At 42.9% G+C, this 13,795-nt stretch overlaps 1 long non-coding RNA gene across 1 annotated transcript in view; it reads left to right on the top strand.

Moving 5' to 3' along the window:
* Window positions 1–13,795, top strand: part of LOC149867641 (uncharacterized) — a 33,357-nt gene continuing 19,562 nt past the window's right edge. The window contains exons 1-2 of the long non-coding RNA XR_016441645.1: window positions 1–102; window positions 1,134–1,216. This is a non-coding gene — a long non-coding RNA (uncharacterized LOC149867641). The remainder of the gene's footprint in view (window positions 103–1,133; window positions 1,217–13,795) is intronic.

The following is a 13,795-nucleotide window of genomic DNA, read 5'->3' as shown; positions in this document are numbered from 1 at the left end:
CTTCAGTCATGGCTTTCCTCTAGAAAACAACATTTGCAATTAATACAACTTCTAAAAAACAGGAACTTTGGGGAAGTACGTGTTTATGACAATAAGAAAGAGGTAATTCTTTTAAAGCAGAACTTTGTACAAAGACACAGCCTTTTTTTAAAGACAGTGCTGATAATTGGTTTTCTCAATGAGTTCTGGAGGAATAAGACAGCACACTCCGTTATCTCTTATGGATCATACATTTAAATGGGAGGAAAAAATCTTGTTGACACTTTAGTTATAATGGGTCCCAAGGTGATTTTAAATTACTGGAAACAACTCAGATTTCATGATGGATGGTTAAACCTAGTAATCATTGCTTATACAAGTGAAAAAATGGTAGCCCCCAGGGCTCTAACACTTTGTATGTTTCTGAAACGTGGTCTATTATTACTACCATCATAGAGGTGCTTGAAAATGGAACTTGGATAGTGTAGTGATCTGCACAGATATGTTATCTCAGTCATTAATTTACTATTGTTTTTATGTCATGAGCTCTTTTATGGATATATTCATTTGAAAATCTATAGTACAGTTCTCTTTGATTTTAGATATTTAGTCCCAGTGAATCATGTATTCACACAGGTAAACTGAGGGGGCTGTTGTGTCTTCTAGACCCAGTCCTCTGCTGATGGTAGCCTGGAGCTGTGCAACCCTGGCAAGATGACTGGGAGGCATTGTGGCCCAGAGCGTTCCAGGAACAGCATGAGCACTGCTACATCCCATGGCTCCACCTTCTATTTTGGGGTGGCTTATGGCCAAAAGAGTGCTGACAAAGAGCTGTTTGGAAAACAAAGGGACTGCAATTGTGGCTGGCCCTGTATTGCAAGCACAGTTTCATTTACAAAATGTCATTTTTGAGTTAGAAAAAGCATCTGTAGCCACTTTCTGTATATTATGTTCTTATGCATTCTGTGTATTATGTTCTTATGCATTTGATTTAAATATAGGCAGATGTTTTCTTTAAAATTTTATAGACTAAATGTGCTTCTGTATTCAGATCTTGTCTGCTAGGTTTTAACCTGAAGTAAACTTTTACTGAGGTTACAAATCTCTGAAACCATAAGATTGTAATGGAAGTGCTGACTTACCCTTTGTTTCAGTTGCAGGAACACTACTACTTTATCTGATAAACCGTGAGTCAGAAACCAACACTAAGTCTGATCCTTGAACTCATCCATTTAGAGTAAGTGTTCTTTGTCCTTGTCTAGAAAAACAAGGAACATATAACAGTTGTATAAATGATTTTATGTAGCACAAAGGATGTAAAATGAAGTTTTTCATATGTTTTTTTGTACACAAATCCTAAGACCTCCCCTCTGCTATTGATTAAGCTACAACAGATCTTTTTACATGTACATGCTGAATCACACTCTGTGAGGACAGTCACAGAAACGTATAGGTTAGTGGAAGTGGACTGAGTGATTCCTAGAGGAAATAAACGTTAGCATGAGAACAACAGCTGAACTAAAATCCCATAAGTCAGGAAAAACAGCTACACAATTACACTAACAGGTGGTTGGTTTCAAAACAAATTTCAAGGTCTGACAGCTCTGTGCACCTGCTGTAGGCTGATTTCTTTTAAGGGCTTGAATTTGGCATGAATCATTGATAAAAACCATAATCTTTTGTGTCTGAGAAAAATTATCATTACTGTATAGTGAAGATAACTACTAGCACTTGTAAGAAGTAGTGCTTAGCTGATAGGTAATATAGATCATTCTGTTATTTCTCTGTTAATACATTTGTAGCCTTTCTGTATAATTGATCAGGCAACCCCCCCCCCCCGGGCCAAATTCATCTGTCAAACAGAAGTAACACTGTTAACTTCCATAGAATAGTTTTGCTTATAACATAGATGAATTTGGCCCTTAATCCTCCCCATCGTCAGAGAAGATCATATTTAGAGAATAGGCAAATAATATTTAGGAAAATCCTTATAACTTTTTGTTAAATGTTTATTTTCGGGTGAAATTCTGTGTTTTTATTCTCACTTTATTCACTTTGCTCTTTTTAAGTGTGGCTTTTTAGAATGTGTACTAGTTGTTTTTAAGCAGAGTTGTGGGGACTGGACGTGCCAATTTAAATGTGTGTGCTAGTGACTTTTCTTTGAATGGTTCCAATGTCTCAGCAGCACATATTATAAATTTGAAATTTTACTAGGATAGTGTTCTCATAATGATGGACAAAAATTTAGCTGGGACTTTTGAAAGCATCTAAGTTGCTTAGAAAAGTTCTACTGACTTTCAAGCGTAATGTGACTACTCATAGCACATAAGGTTAAGCAAACCATTGTAGAGTATACTTTAAGGTGGGACCTTCTTGATCTTTGTAAGCTTCAGTTTGTAACCTTTAACATAATTTTCATACAGTATTTTATATGCAATAGCCTTAGATAGTTTGATGATATCATTTGGAAGGAGCAAAAATGACAGCGCTGTCATTTACAGTATCAGATCAGGAGAGCAGAAGGATTAAGTAATAGGCTTATATACCATATAGTGGATAGTAAGTAATATGACTAGGACAGTACAGAGACTTAGAGGACAATCTAAATTTAAGATTTCCTAATTTTGGTAAATAAGGAAGTGGTGACAAAATGTGAAGTGTCTTAATCAAAGCATTGCAAACTGAGTGTTACCCACTTACTATACAAGCAGTGTGAGATGGATTTCGTCCTTAAAACTTGAATCTGATGTGCCATGAAAGAAACTGCAAATGACAGGACAATTCTTTCTACATGTCTTTTTTAGGGGTTTCATTCTACTGGAAGTATTTTTAGTTTAAAAAACAAGGAACATCTGCAAACCATACACATTCTGTAGCATTTTCCTAGAGTAGGAGTTTGTTCTGTGGCCTTTAGCTAAAACATTCCACTCCACCATATTGTATCTCTTCCTCCACCATATTGTATCTCTTCTATGACCTTCCCTGGAGACAGTACGGTTGGTTTTGTGCAAAATTTGGGCTTTCTGAGCTCACTAGCTGGTTGGCAGGGCTTCCTGCTGCAGCTGTTACTTTCATGGGGCTCCAGAGCCGAGGGGGTAAACAGTGCCACTGTTTGCCCACTCGTGCCAAATTTGGTGGCTGAGGAAAAGATGGGTCACTGGTGGCAGCATTCATTCCCTGGGTCTGGAACCTCATGAAAGCAGTGGCTCCAGCAGGAACCCGTATGAGCTCAGAGAGCTCACTGCATATTGCCTCTGGTTTGTATCTGATTTTAAGGTTCTGGCCCACTTGTGAAAAAAAAGGTTGAGCACTGCTGATATAGGGGAATTTGTTTCAAGATGTGTATGCCACAGAGAACGCCGTCTTCCTAACACGAGTCTTATTATTGGAGGGCAGTATCCACAGGCCCTTGAGTCTCTGCAGTGTTCGCAGATGTGGAGAGTATACACCTCCACCTATTTTCAACACACTCTGCTCCTATTTTCATGCTAAAAAACGGTAAGGATAATTTCTTTTGCACAAATAGAATGAGATAAATGAAACCCTACTGTTTTTTCCTGTTGTTTTTCCTTCAGATTTACTATAGTCTTTATCTGACCACAGTAGTGCTTGTAAAAGCATGTATTCACTTCACAATTATGTCTTTTTATGTTTTTATAGATCGCTCATTCTTTGGTTTGTAGAGAACTAATTTAGTCTGATTGTTTGCTATGTCTGATTTAATGGGAGAAACTGTGAAATAGTAAATCAGCTGGTAAATATTTCTTTATTAAATCTGTTCTTATTGTTACATTTCACACTTTGTATGTTCAATAGACTTGAACACTCTAGCTGCAAAGAGGATGTGAATAAAGTCTCATTCTCTACATCTTTAAGATGCTTAAAGACTGTACACTATTTAAAGTGTATATTTAACATTTCTTTTTTTTAGGCCTTTGTAGAAAGTGTAAGTTAGGGAAGTATTTAGTCATTGAATTTAAAATCCTTTGTTTCCTTGTATAACAGAAATGTTTTAATTAATCTATTTTTATGCAGTCAGCTGCTAATTTGCATTCTGCAGAATTGTATAAATGTTTGTTAGTGAACATGACAACTGATTCATGAGAGGCTTGGTTTTCACAATGTAAATACAGAGCCCAGCATATGTTAATGACATTTTGCCATAAGATGTTGTTACTTCTGGCAGTAACAGGGGCCTGATAATGAAGTCCATAAAAATTAATAGAAAGAGATCTCTTGACTTCAGTGGCCTTTAGATCTGGCCCTTAGTGCTTTTCTTTTTTCTTTTTAGTACAAGACGAATACTTGTGAAAGCTGCCAGGTGTCAGTTCTGTCCAAGCTCTTCCCACCCTCTGTCTTACCAGTATAAATCAATGTGGATCTGAAAGTGATACCTCTGGGTGTGAGAGTGCAGATCAGTCTCCAGGTTTTGGCTTTTTATTATGAAGCTAGAACTGAAGATACCAAGAGCAAACAGTAAGCACCTCTTCCTGAAACTGAGCAATTGCACTTTAGATTAAAAAATCACGTAACTTATTTGTTTAGTGAAACTGCCACATAGCAAAAAATACCATCAGAATTGGCAGTCTCAGCAGAGGAGTCATGCACTGAATTAGCACAGAGAGCAGGCTACTCTCTCTGTCAGATGTGGTGTAGTCTGCTCAGTGCAGGAGCAAGGCACATTAGTGAGGTAACATGGAGACACTTGTACTGCCATTCCCTATCCTGTACCCAATCACTCGCTAAAGAGTGGATGACTTTCTCCTGTCCTCTCGGCTTAACATTGTCACCAGCTCTAAACTAACTGAGCCAAATCCTCAGTTGTCTTTCTCTGGAGGGAATGCAGCTGCGGAAGGAACTTTGTCTGAGCCCCTTTAGGAAATGTTACGCTATTTTTCTCACCGTTACCAGAGAACATTTGCTATACTCACTTTTTGCTATTATGAATCTGTTTAACATAGAAGATGTTCAAAATACTACATTAATGGGCAGTAGTTCACCATTCTACAATACAAGTGAAGTTCTGTCAGCAAAGCAAGTCAGCTAGTTCTGGAGAAAGTATACCTGCCAAGAGGTGCAAAATGCCCAGCAAACAGGAAAGATAAATCACGTTTCAAAACAGTTTGTGCTATAGAGCATCTGTCACCATGGTATGTAAAGGCCAAGTGAGACTGGATGTCTGTCAATTAGGCTTAAAGAGAAAGATTTTAATAAACTGGAATGTAAAAGGTAGGGCAGGGTGGCAACTTAAAAACTAACTACTTCATCAGATATTCTGTCAGACAAAGTAGGTTGTTGTCTATGAAAGCATATGCCCTCTTTGAACCAGTTAGTCTCTGAGGTACCACCCTGCCTTATCTGCTGTCTAACTTCAGATTAATACACCTAACCACCCACCTAGAATGTAAAAGTAATTGGGAAATGACTTGGTCTGAATCTCATAATGAGAACAAGATAAATTTACTCTGGATATCACACCACTGACTCTGGAGGTGTTATAGACTGAGACAGTCTCAGATGATTTCAATTTAATTCAATAGATTCAATCAGCTATTAGATAAAAGTGCTAAAAAGCCCTGCTAAAGTGTGTGACCTATACAGACATTGGGTGAGCTGGGTCAAACTGGGCTCTTCTGGGCATATACTATGCCCGGCACGAGGGTGCACCAAGCTGAGAGTAAAGTGCCATTTTTTTTCCACATCTGTTAGCAGCCTACATTAATGCTGTTGTTCAGGTGTATGTGCAGCAAGCTCATTCATGATCTCAGCCACGAAGTTACTGTGTCAAGCAGCAGCATCTTCAAACATGCTACCTTCTGCACTGGGAATTGTACAGTAATGTGGGTGGGCTAAGCAGCCTGGGCAGATCACCCCACAAGTGTGACTACAGCACTTCCAGTTTAGGATCAGTATGACACATTTGAGGGCACTACTGTCTGGCACTATGAGTTTGCAGTGTGGTGTCTTATTTTTCAACCTGCTATGAAATGAGTCTATACCACTATGTTTGAAATAGTATTTGAACTTCCCAAAACTTGACATAGGGCTTTGAGTTCATTTCCATCTCTGCTCATAAATGTTCACATTTTACATGGCAAGAGTTGCCCCCCTTTGGAAAGGAAGTATAATAAATAGAATTGGAAGTGGCAAGGTCACCCTTAATATGAACTACTACTAAACAAGCTTTACAATTGCTTTGCTTCTTCCTCTTTTAGTGCTATAAACAGGCTTAGTCAAAGAAATCCCTTAAAAACAACACAAGGAAGCTGCGAAAGCATTAAGAAAGCACAGAAGTTGGCTAGACTGGTTAGTATTAAACACAACATTGTCCAACAATTGTATTGCAACGCTGTCCAGAAGGGGAAAAATCGTTTTTTTTGTTTTGTTTAGAGGAAGGACTTATATTGTCCTGAATTCCTGTGTTTTGAATGAGTTACAACAGCATTTGAGTTGGAAGATTTAAAAGATGTGCTGTATGTATCCACTTTGTAGTATTCCATGGAACATTTGCTGTTACCTATAAAGAATATATTCAATGCAAGTTTATGAACTGTCAGCCTGTTCCTACATACTTTGTTCCTGTATACAGTCCCACTGACTTAAATGGCATTAGCATTAAGCTGTGGTACTTTTCAAAAATATCATTACAGATGTGTGAAGTTTGAAAATTATTAACAATGAAAGAATGAAAGGTTTGTGGGCCTAAATTTTAAGTAAAAGTACTGAATAATTTCTTCTCTGTGAAAGTCCCTCTTTAAGGAGGCTCTACTGTATAAAACAAGAGTTTTTTTTCTGCAGACAATATAATTATGTTGTACATTTAACAAAGGAACTTTGCCACTTCAGTCTATGACTTTTATACTTTATAACTATACTACAGCAATGTATTCTACATATTCTTCATAGTCTTCATTGAACCCACCCAGGAACTGTAGTTTGTGCCGGATGCAGCAGCTCTCACCTGTTAAGTAGTATACGTCACCAGCAGCCCAGAAAACTGCTGTATGTGATGACTATCTTTTGGTATCTACTACATGAAACATGAAGTACAGTTTTTGATTTTTAGTTTGAGATCTGTCTGTATAGGAAACTGCTTCTCCTCCAGTGCCATACTGTTGTAGTTGCATTAGCAGGTGCAGTCAGTACAAGTTTTCATCACAAACTTGTCATTGTAGGCATTACCCACAAACATGCCGCTCCATGCAGACTGATTTCATAACCAGAAGTGGTGTAACTATACTTGCACAGTGCTGTGCATGGATTAATCAGTACTACAGAGAGTCTACACCAGTGGTTCTCAATTTGTTTTAGTCTCAAGGCATCCCCTGTTAGACTCGAGGCACCCTTGGAAAATACATCATTTTTGGTTTTGTTCCTTTTTTTACTACGCAAAAATAATAGAACAATCCTTTGCTAAGAATGCAGACCAGAGGAGGTCAGAATATTTTTGATTGTCTGGATTTTGAAAACTCTCGGTGAATCACGTGCAGGTGCTAGAACAGCTAATAGTGCTAATATTGTGTCACCCTTAAAAGATCTTGCATCACCCTGGGTGAGAATCACTTTTCTACACAGTAAACCTACCATCCTTCATTGGACTGCCCTCAAGCACCCTGCATTACTCCAGGAAGGCTGCCTTCTAAACTAGAAACAGTTTATCTGTCATTCTGGATGGATAATTAACACTGCTGAATAACATGGCCAAGTAGCAAATCCCCAAGCTAAATAACTTCACTGAGTTTCTGTGGCTACACTAATTCCAGTTTAGGAGGTAGCCTGTCTGGAACACAGAGCCCATCTGAGGGCATTATGGCTGGGGGCAATACGTTTGCTATATAGTCATGTGTGGGAACCTGGCTCCCAGCATCCCAAAGAGCGTGGAACAGGGAAGTGCCCTAGGGGAGAAGTGGATGGCCTAGGAAGGGCCAGTTGTGTCTCTTACCCCCTTGTAGGAGCACAGGTGGTGGTGGAGGAGTGGCAAACACACCTGATGCAGCCTCAGCCAGCTTTAGAAGCATGTGCTCAGTACACATAGGCAGGCATGCCACAGCCTCCAGTGTAACCAGAAGCCATGTGCTGGCTGGAGGAGAGAGCTGGCACGGGGGAGAGTTGGCACGGTGGTGAGAATCAGCAGAATGGGGAGAGCCAGCACAGTCTTCGACATAGAGAAGAGATGGCCGACAGGAGGAACAGTGCCAAGGAGAGCACACAAGCCCTGTGTCCTATGAATATTCTCCACACTGGAGTGGGAGAACACTGGAAGTCTTGGTGCTCTGAGGAGTGTCTGGCAGCAGGTGCCCAGGAGTGGGTGCCACAGACGGAGATCTACCATGACAGGAGTGGCAGAAAAGGAGGCAGACCTCAAGATGCAGGCCGATACTACAGGGCCTGAAAGACCCAAACCATGAGTTAAGGAACACAGAGGTTCCAAGTACTTTAGGTTTCACAGTTTCATAGTAGCTAGGGCCAGGAGGGACCTGAACAGATCATCTAGCCTGACCCCCTGCCACAGGCAGGAATGAATGCTGGATTCACAGACCCCAGACAGGTGATCATCCAACTTCCTTTTGAATTACCCAAGGTAGGGGCGAGGACAAGTTCCCTGGGAAGTTGGTTCCAGATTTTGGCCACCCTAAGTGTAAAATATTGCCTCCTGATCTCTAACCTAAAACTATTCTCCATCAGCTTATTACCATTGTTCCTTGTCAGCCCACGTGGTGCTGGGAAGAAAAGGGCTTTATCTATTTGCTGTTGATCTCCCCTGATGAGTTTGTAGGCAGCCACCAGGTCCCCCCTCAGCCCCCTTTTGCTGAGGCTGAACAGGTTTAGGTCCCTCAGTCTCTCCTCATAGGGCTTGTCCTGCTGCCCTGTCACCAAGTGGGTGGCCCTCCTCTGAACCCTCTCCAGGCTGGCCACATCCCTCTTGAAGTGCGGCGCCCAGTACTGGATGCAGTACTCCAACTGCGGCCTGACCAAAGTCACATAGAGGGGGAGCCTCACCTCTCTGGACTGGCTTGAGATGCATCTTTGGATGTATGACAAGGTATGGCTGGCCTTGCTGGCTGCGGTCTGGCACTGGCGGCTCATGTTCTTTTTGGAGTCAGTAATGACTCCTGGATCCCATTCTGCCCCTGTGCTTTCAAGAAGGGAACTCCCCAGCCTGTATGTATGCTGTGGATTCCTTCTCCCAAGGTGCAGTACCCTGCATTTGTCTACATTGAACCTCATCCTAGTCTCATGTGCCCACTTCTGTAGTCTCTCTAAATCTAGTTGCAGCCTCTCTCTCCCTTCAAGTGTGTCCACCTTGCCCCACATCTTAATGTCATCAGCAGACTTGGACAGCGTGCTTTCCACCCTTCATCCAAGTCACTGATGAAGATGTTAAATAGTGCGGGCCCAAGGACTGAGCCCTTGGGGACGCCACTGCTCACATCTCACCAGGTTGAGTCCAAGGCACCAGAGCAGCAAGGCACCAGACTTCCATGCGTGGACCCTGAGGTGGTGCAGGGTCACTTGGAAGAACTGGATGCCTTTAAGTCGGCAGGCCCGGATGAGCTCCATCCGAGGGTACTGAAGGCACTGGCCGACATCATTGCAGAGCCACTGGCGGGAATATTTGAACGCTCGTGGTGCACGGGTCAAGTCCCGGAGGACTGGAAAAGGGCCAATGTGGTTCCCATTTTCAAGAAGGGGAGGAAGGAGGACCCGGGCAACTATAGGCCAGTTAGTCTCACCTCCATCCTTGGCAAAGTCTTTGAAAAAATTATCAAGGCTCACATTTGTGAGAGCCCGGCAGGGCAAGTTATGCTGAGGGGAAACCAGCATGGGTTCGTGGCAGGCAGATCGTGCCTGACCAATCTAGTCTCTTTTTATGACCAGGTTACAAAACGCCTCGACGCAGGAGGAGGGGTGGATGTCGTATACTTGGACTTCAGGAAGGCCTTTGATACGGTATCCCACCCCATACTGGTGAACAAGTTAAGGGGCTGTGACTTGGATGACTGCACAGTCCGGTGGGTGGAGAATTGGCTGGAGGGTCGCACCCAGAGAGTCGTGGTGGATGGGTCGGTTTCGACCTGGAGGGGTGTGGGCAGTGTGGTCCCGCAGGGCTCGGTCCTTGGACCGATACTCTTTAATGTCTTCATCAGCGACTTGGATGAGGGAGTGAAATGTACTCTGTCCAAGTTTGCAGATGACACTAAGCTATGGGGCGAAGTGGACACGCCGGAGGGCAGGGAGCAGCTGCAAGCAGACCTGGACAGGTTAGACAAGTGGGCAGAAAACAACAGAATGCAGTTCAACAAGGAGAAATGCAGAGTGCTGCATCTAGGGAGGAAAAATGTCCAGCACACCTACAGCCTAGGAAATGACCTGCTGGGTGGTACGGAAGTGGAAAGGGATCTTGGAGTCCTAGTGGACTCCAAGATGAACATGAGTCGGCAGTGTGACGAAACCATCAGAAAAGCCAATGGCACTTTATCGTGCATCAGCAGATGCATGACAAATAGGTCCAAGGAGGTGATACTTCCCCTCTATCGGGCGCTGGTCAGACCGCAGCTGGAGTACTGCGTGCAATTCTGGGCGCCGCACTTCACGAAGGATGCGGATAACCTGGAGAGGGTCCAGAGAAGGGCCACTCGTATGGTTAAGGGCCTGCAGGCCAGGCCCTACGAGGAGAGACTAGAGAAACTGGACCTTTTCAGCCTCCGCAAGAGAAGGTTGAGAGGCGACCTGGTGGCTGCCTATAAGTTCATCAGGGGGGCACAGAAGGGAATTGGTGAGTATTTATTCACCAAGGTGCCCCCGGGGGTTACAAGAAATAATGGCCACAAGCTAGAAGGAGAGCAGATTTAGATTGGATATTAGGAGGAACTTCTTCACAGTTCGAGTGGCCAAGGTCTGGAACGGGCTCCCAGGGGAGGTGGTGCTCTCCCCTACCCTGGGGGTCTTCAAGCGAAGGCTAGATGTGTATCTAGCTGGGGTAATGTAGGCCCAGCACTCTTTCCTGCTTATGCAGGGGGTCGGACTCGATGATCTATTGAGGTCCCTTCCGACCCTAGCATCTATGAATCTATGAAAACCCGTCCACTACTACTCTCTGGGTGCACCCCATCAGCCAATTTTTTACCCATCCGACTGTGTAGGCATCAATGCCACAGTCGCTTAATTTATTGATGAGGAAGGGGTGAGAGACAGTGTCAAAGGCCATCTTGAATTCTAGAAAGACTATGTCCACGGTGACACCATCATCTAAGGATTTAGTCACCTGGTCATAATAGGCAACCAGGTTGGTCAGGCAGGACCTGCTTTTGATGAACACATGCTGATTGCCCCTGAGCATGATCTCTCCTGCTGACCCCGCACAGATGTGCTCCTTGATGATTCTCTCCAAGATCTTCCCGAGCACCGAGGTGAGGCTTACAGGCCTATTGTTACCTGGGTCCTCCCTCCTCCCTTTCTTGAAAATTGGGAACACATTAGCCAGTTTCCAACCCCTGGCACCTGGCCAGATGACTATGAATGGGCATACAGCCAGGCCAAGGGCTCTGCGATGACCCCTGCCAGCTCCCTCAACACCCTTGGGTGGAGGGCATCTGGATCTGAAGATTTAAAAATGTCCAGCCCTTCCAGAAGATCCCTAACTACATCTGTGCTGACTGAAGGCCTGACAGAGCTATCCCCGAGATTGGCCCTGCCTCTGGTAGGTGGGATGTCCCGGTCCCTGTTCAAGAAAACAGAGGCAAAGAAACTGTTAAAAACATCAGCTTGCTTGTCTGGCGTAGCCACAAAATAACCGTTTGTGTCTTGCAGGGGGCCTACATTGCCTGGTGCTCTCTTCTTGCTCCCAATGTACTTGAAAAAGTCCTTGTTGTCCTTAATCCTGGATGCTAGCCCGAGTTCCATCTCTGCCTTGGCCTTCCTAATAGCCCTCCTACACTCACAGGCTGAGGAGGAGTACTCCTCCTTGATGATAGCTTCTCTCTTCCTCTGGTCGTATGCCCCTCTTTTAGTTCTTAATTATTGTTTTGTTATTGATCTTATTGGACTATTAATGGTGGAATTATCTTCTGTAAGTACCTGTCTGGGACCTTCAGGTGGACCTGACTGCTTGTCAGGTAGCAGAGGACTTGTTTCTTTCTTTCTTCATTTCCATTTTGTTTAGTCTCTCAGGAACATCTGGTTGGTCCATGGTCAGAGTAAGGGAAGGCAGGAGCCCCGTGAAGGGGGCCTACTGTCTCACATGTGTAGCCCCAGAACCATCAGAAGCCTTCTGCTTAATTAAGAATACCAAGATGTGGCAGGCAAGAATAGAAGGGTGGTATATACACGTGGGTACTGGTTGAGGCCAAGCTGTAGTCAAAGAAGGTCAAGTTTGTGGAGAGCTCTGGCTGTCTTGCCTGGATGTATCGGAGGTACTTGTGGCATTGGATATATCATATTCTGAGCTAGTCTGAAGCTAGCCCATTTTAAAAAACAAGTTTGAATTTAAATTTTGGCTGCCTGTTTTCCAGGTTCAGAGGTGAAGAAGGGCTTTTTGTTTTCTATCCTGTATCACTGTATTTTAACCTACAGTGATGCGATATAAAAAGATCCTATCCAAGTAAGTCAAAGTAAATAAAATAAACAAGCAATCAATTAATTGCATAGGAGCATGAAATCTGAAGTACAATGGGGTTGTAACTTGCTCAGTGCTCCACAGCAAGTCCTTGACATAAGCAGGAATAGGATTTCACTCTCCTAACTCCTGACTGCTCTCTCTGGATGCATCTGAACATGCATTAAGGTACTTTTTCTAATGCGGATTAAATTTAGTACCTTGAGGTACTAAAGAATTGCTCATTAGGCTGCCTAACTGCACAGTAATGAATGTGCACAGTTTTTAAGTGATTCTTAATGTGCAATAGCCTATTTTACTGCACATTAACATAATTGCACATTTTATGTGACACTTTAATCCACAGTAAAATAGGCTACTGTGCCTTAAAGTACATGTGTAGACGCGCCCACAGGCTGCTAGATGTTGCTTCTCTCAATATAGTAGTTTAAAATCCTGTGGCATCTTTGTGCCAGAAAAGGCCTCTAATTATTGGTGACTGTAACTGCTGCACAATAAATAAAGCTCTTCCTTTTTTTTCTGTTGGTGATATGTATCACATTGTTTTATTCTGGAGTGGCGAAATGGCGATCAGCCATTGTCTAGGCTGACAGAATGTGTTTTTTTCTTGAAATCTGCTTACTAGTATGCAGCGTTCACAGTGACTACAAACTTTCCTGACCGTGAAGACAAAAGTTATACACAGTCTAAAATTAAGGGAAAACATGATACAGTACATCATTGATTCTGTGTGAGCTGTTACTAGTCCTGTTTTTCAAAACCACAAGCCTTGACAAAAGGCCATTAAGGGTGAGCTTTTCAGCTAATCATTTCAGTAGTCCTTGCAAGAGATTCAAGACACAGCGTTCTTTTTAGAAAGAGTGACCTTTAGATCAGTCTGACTCTAAAAAGCCATGACTAGGATGAGAGATGAACTAAAAAGTGACGCTCGATGGGCAGTTATCTGCCGTCTTCTGTGGTTTAGTTCTCTTTTAATTTGCAGCCCTACGGATATTATGGATCTGATTCAGTGTTGGGCATGATTTGTTGCAATGAGTTGAGACTGTTTTCTGTTTAAATACTTTTGTAATGTCTGGAATCACTGCTAATACCTATCGCAAACCAAACCTTTGTTTACAATACCATTCCAAGTTGCAATGTGACAGCGATATTACACACATCTGCAATATCAGCATTTGATGGAAAGACATATTTTTAATT

Source organism: Crocodylus siamensis, chromosome 4 (assembly GCF_052110815.1).
Source record: "Crocodylus siamensis isolate JL-2025a chromosome 4, ASM5211081v1, whole genome shotgun sequence".
In the NCBI taxonomy this organism is placed as follows: domain Eukaryota; kingdom Metazoa; phylum Chordata; order Crocodylia; family Crocodylidae; genus Crocodylus; species Crocodylus siamensis.
This window is presented reverse-complemented; position numbering and strand designations above follow the sequence as displayed.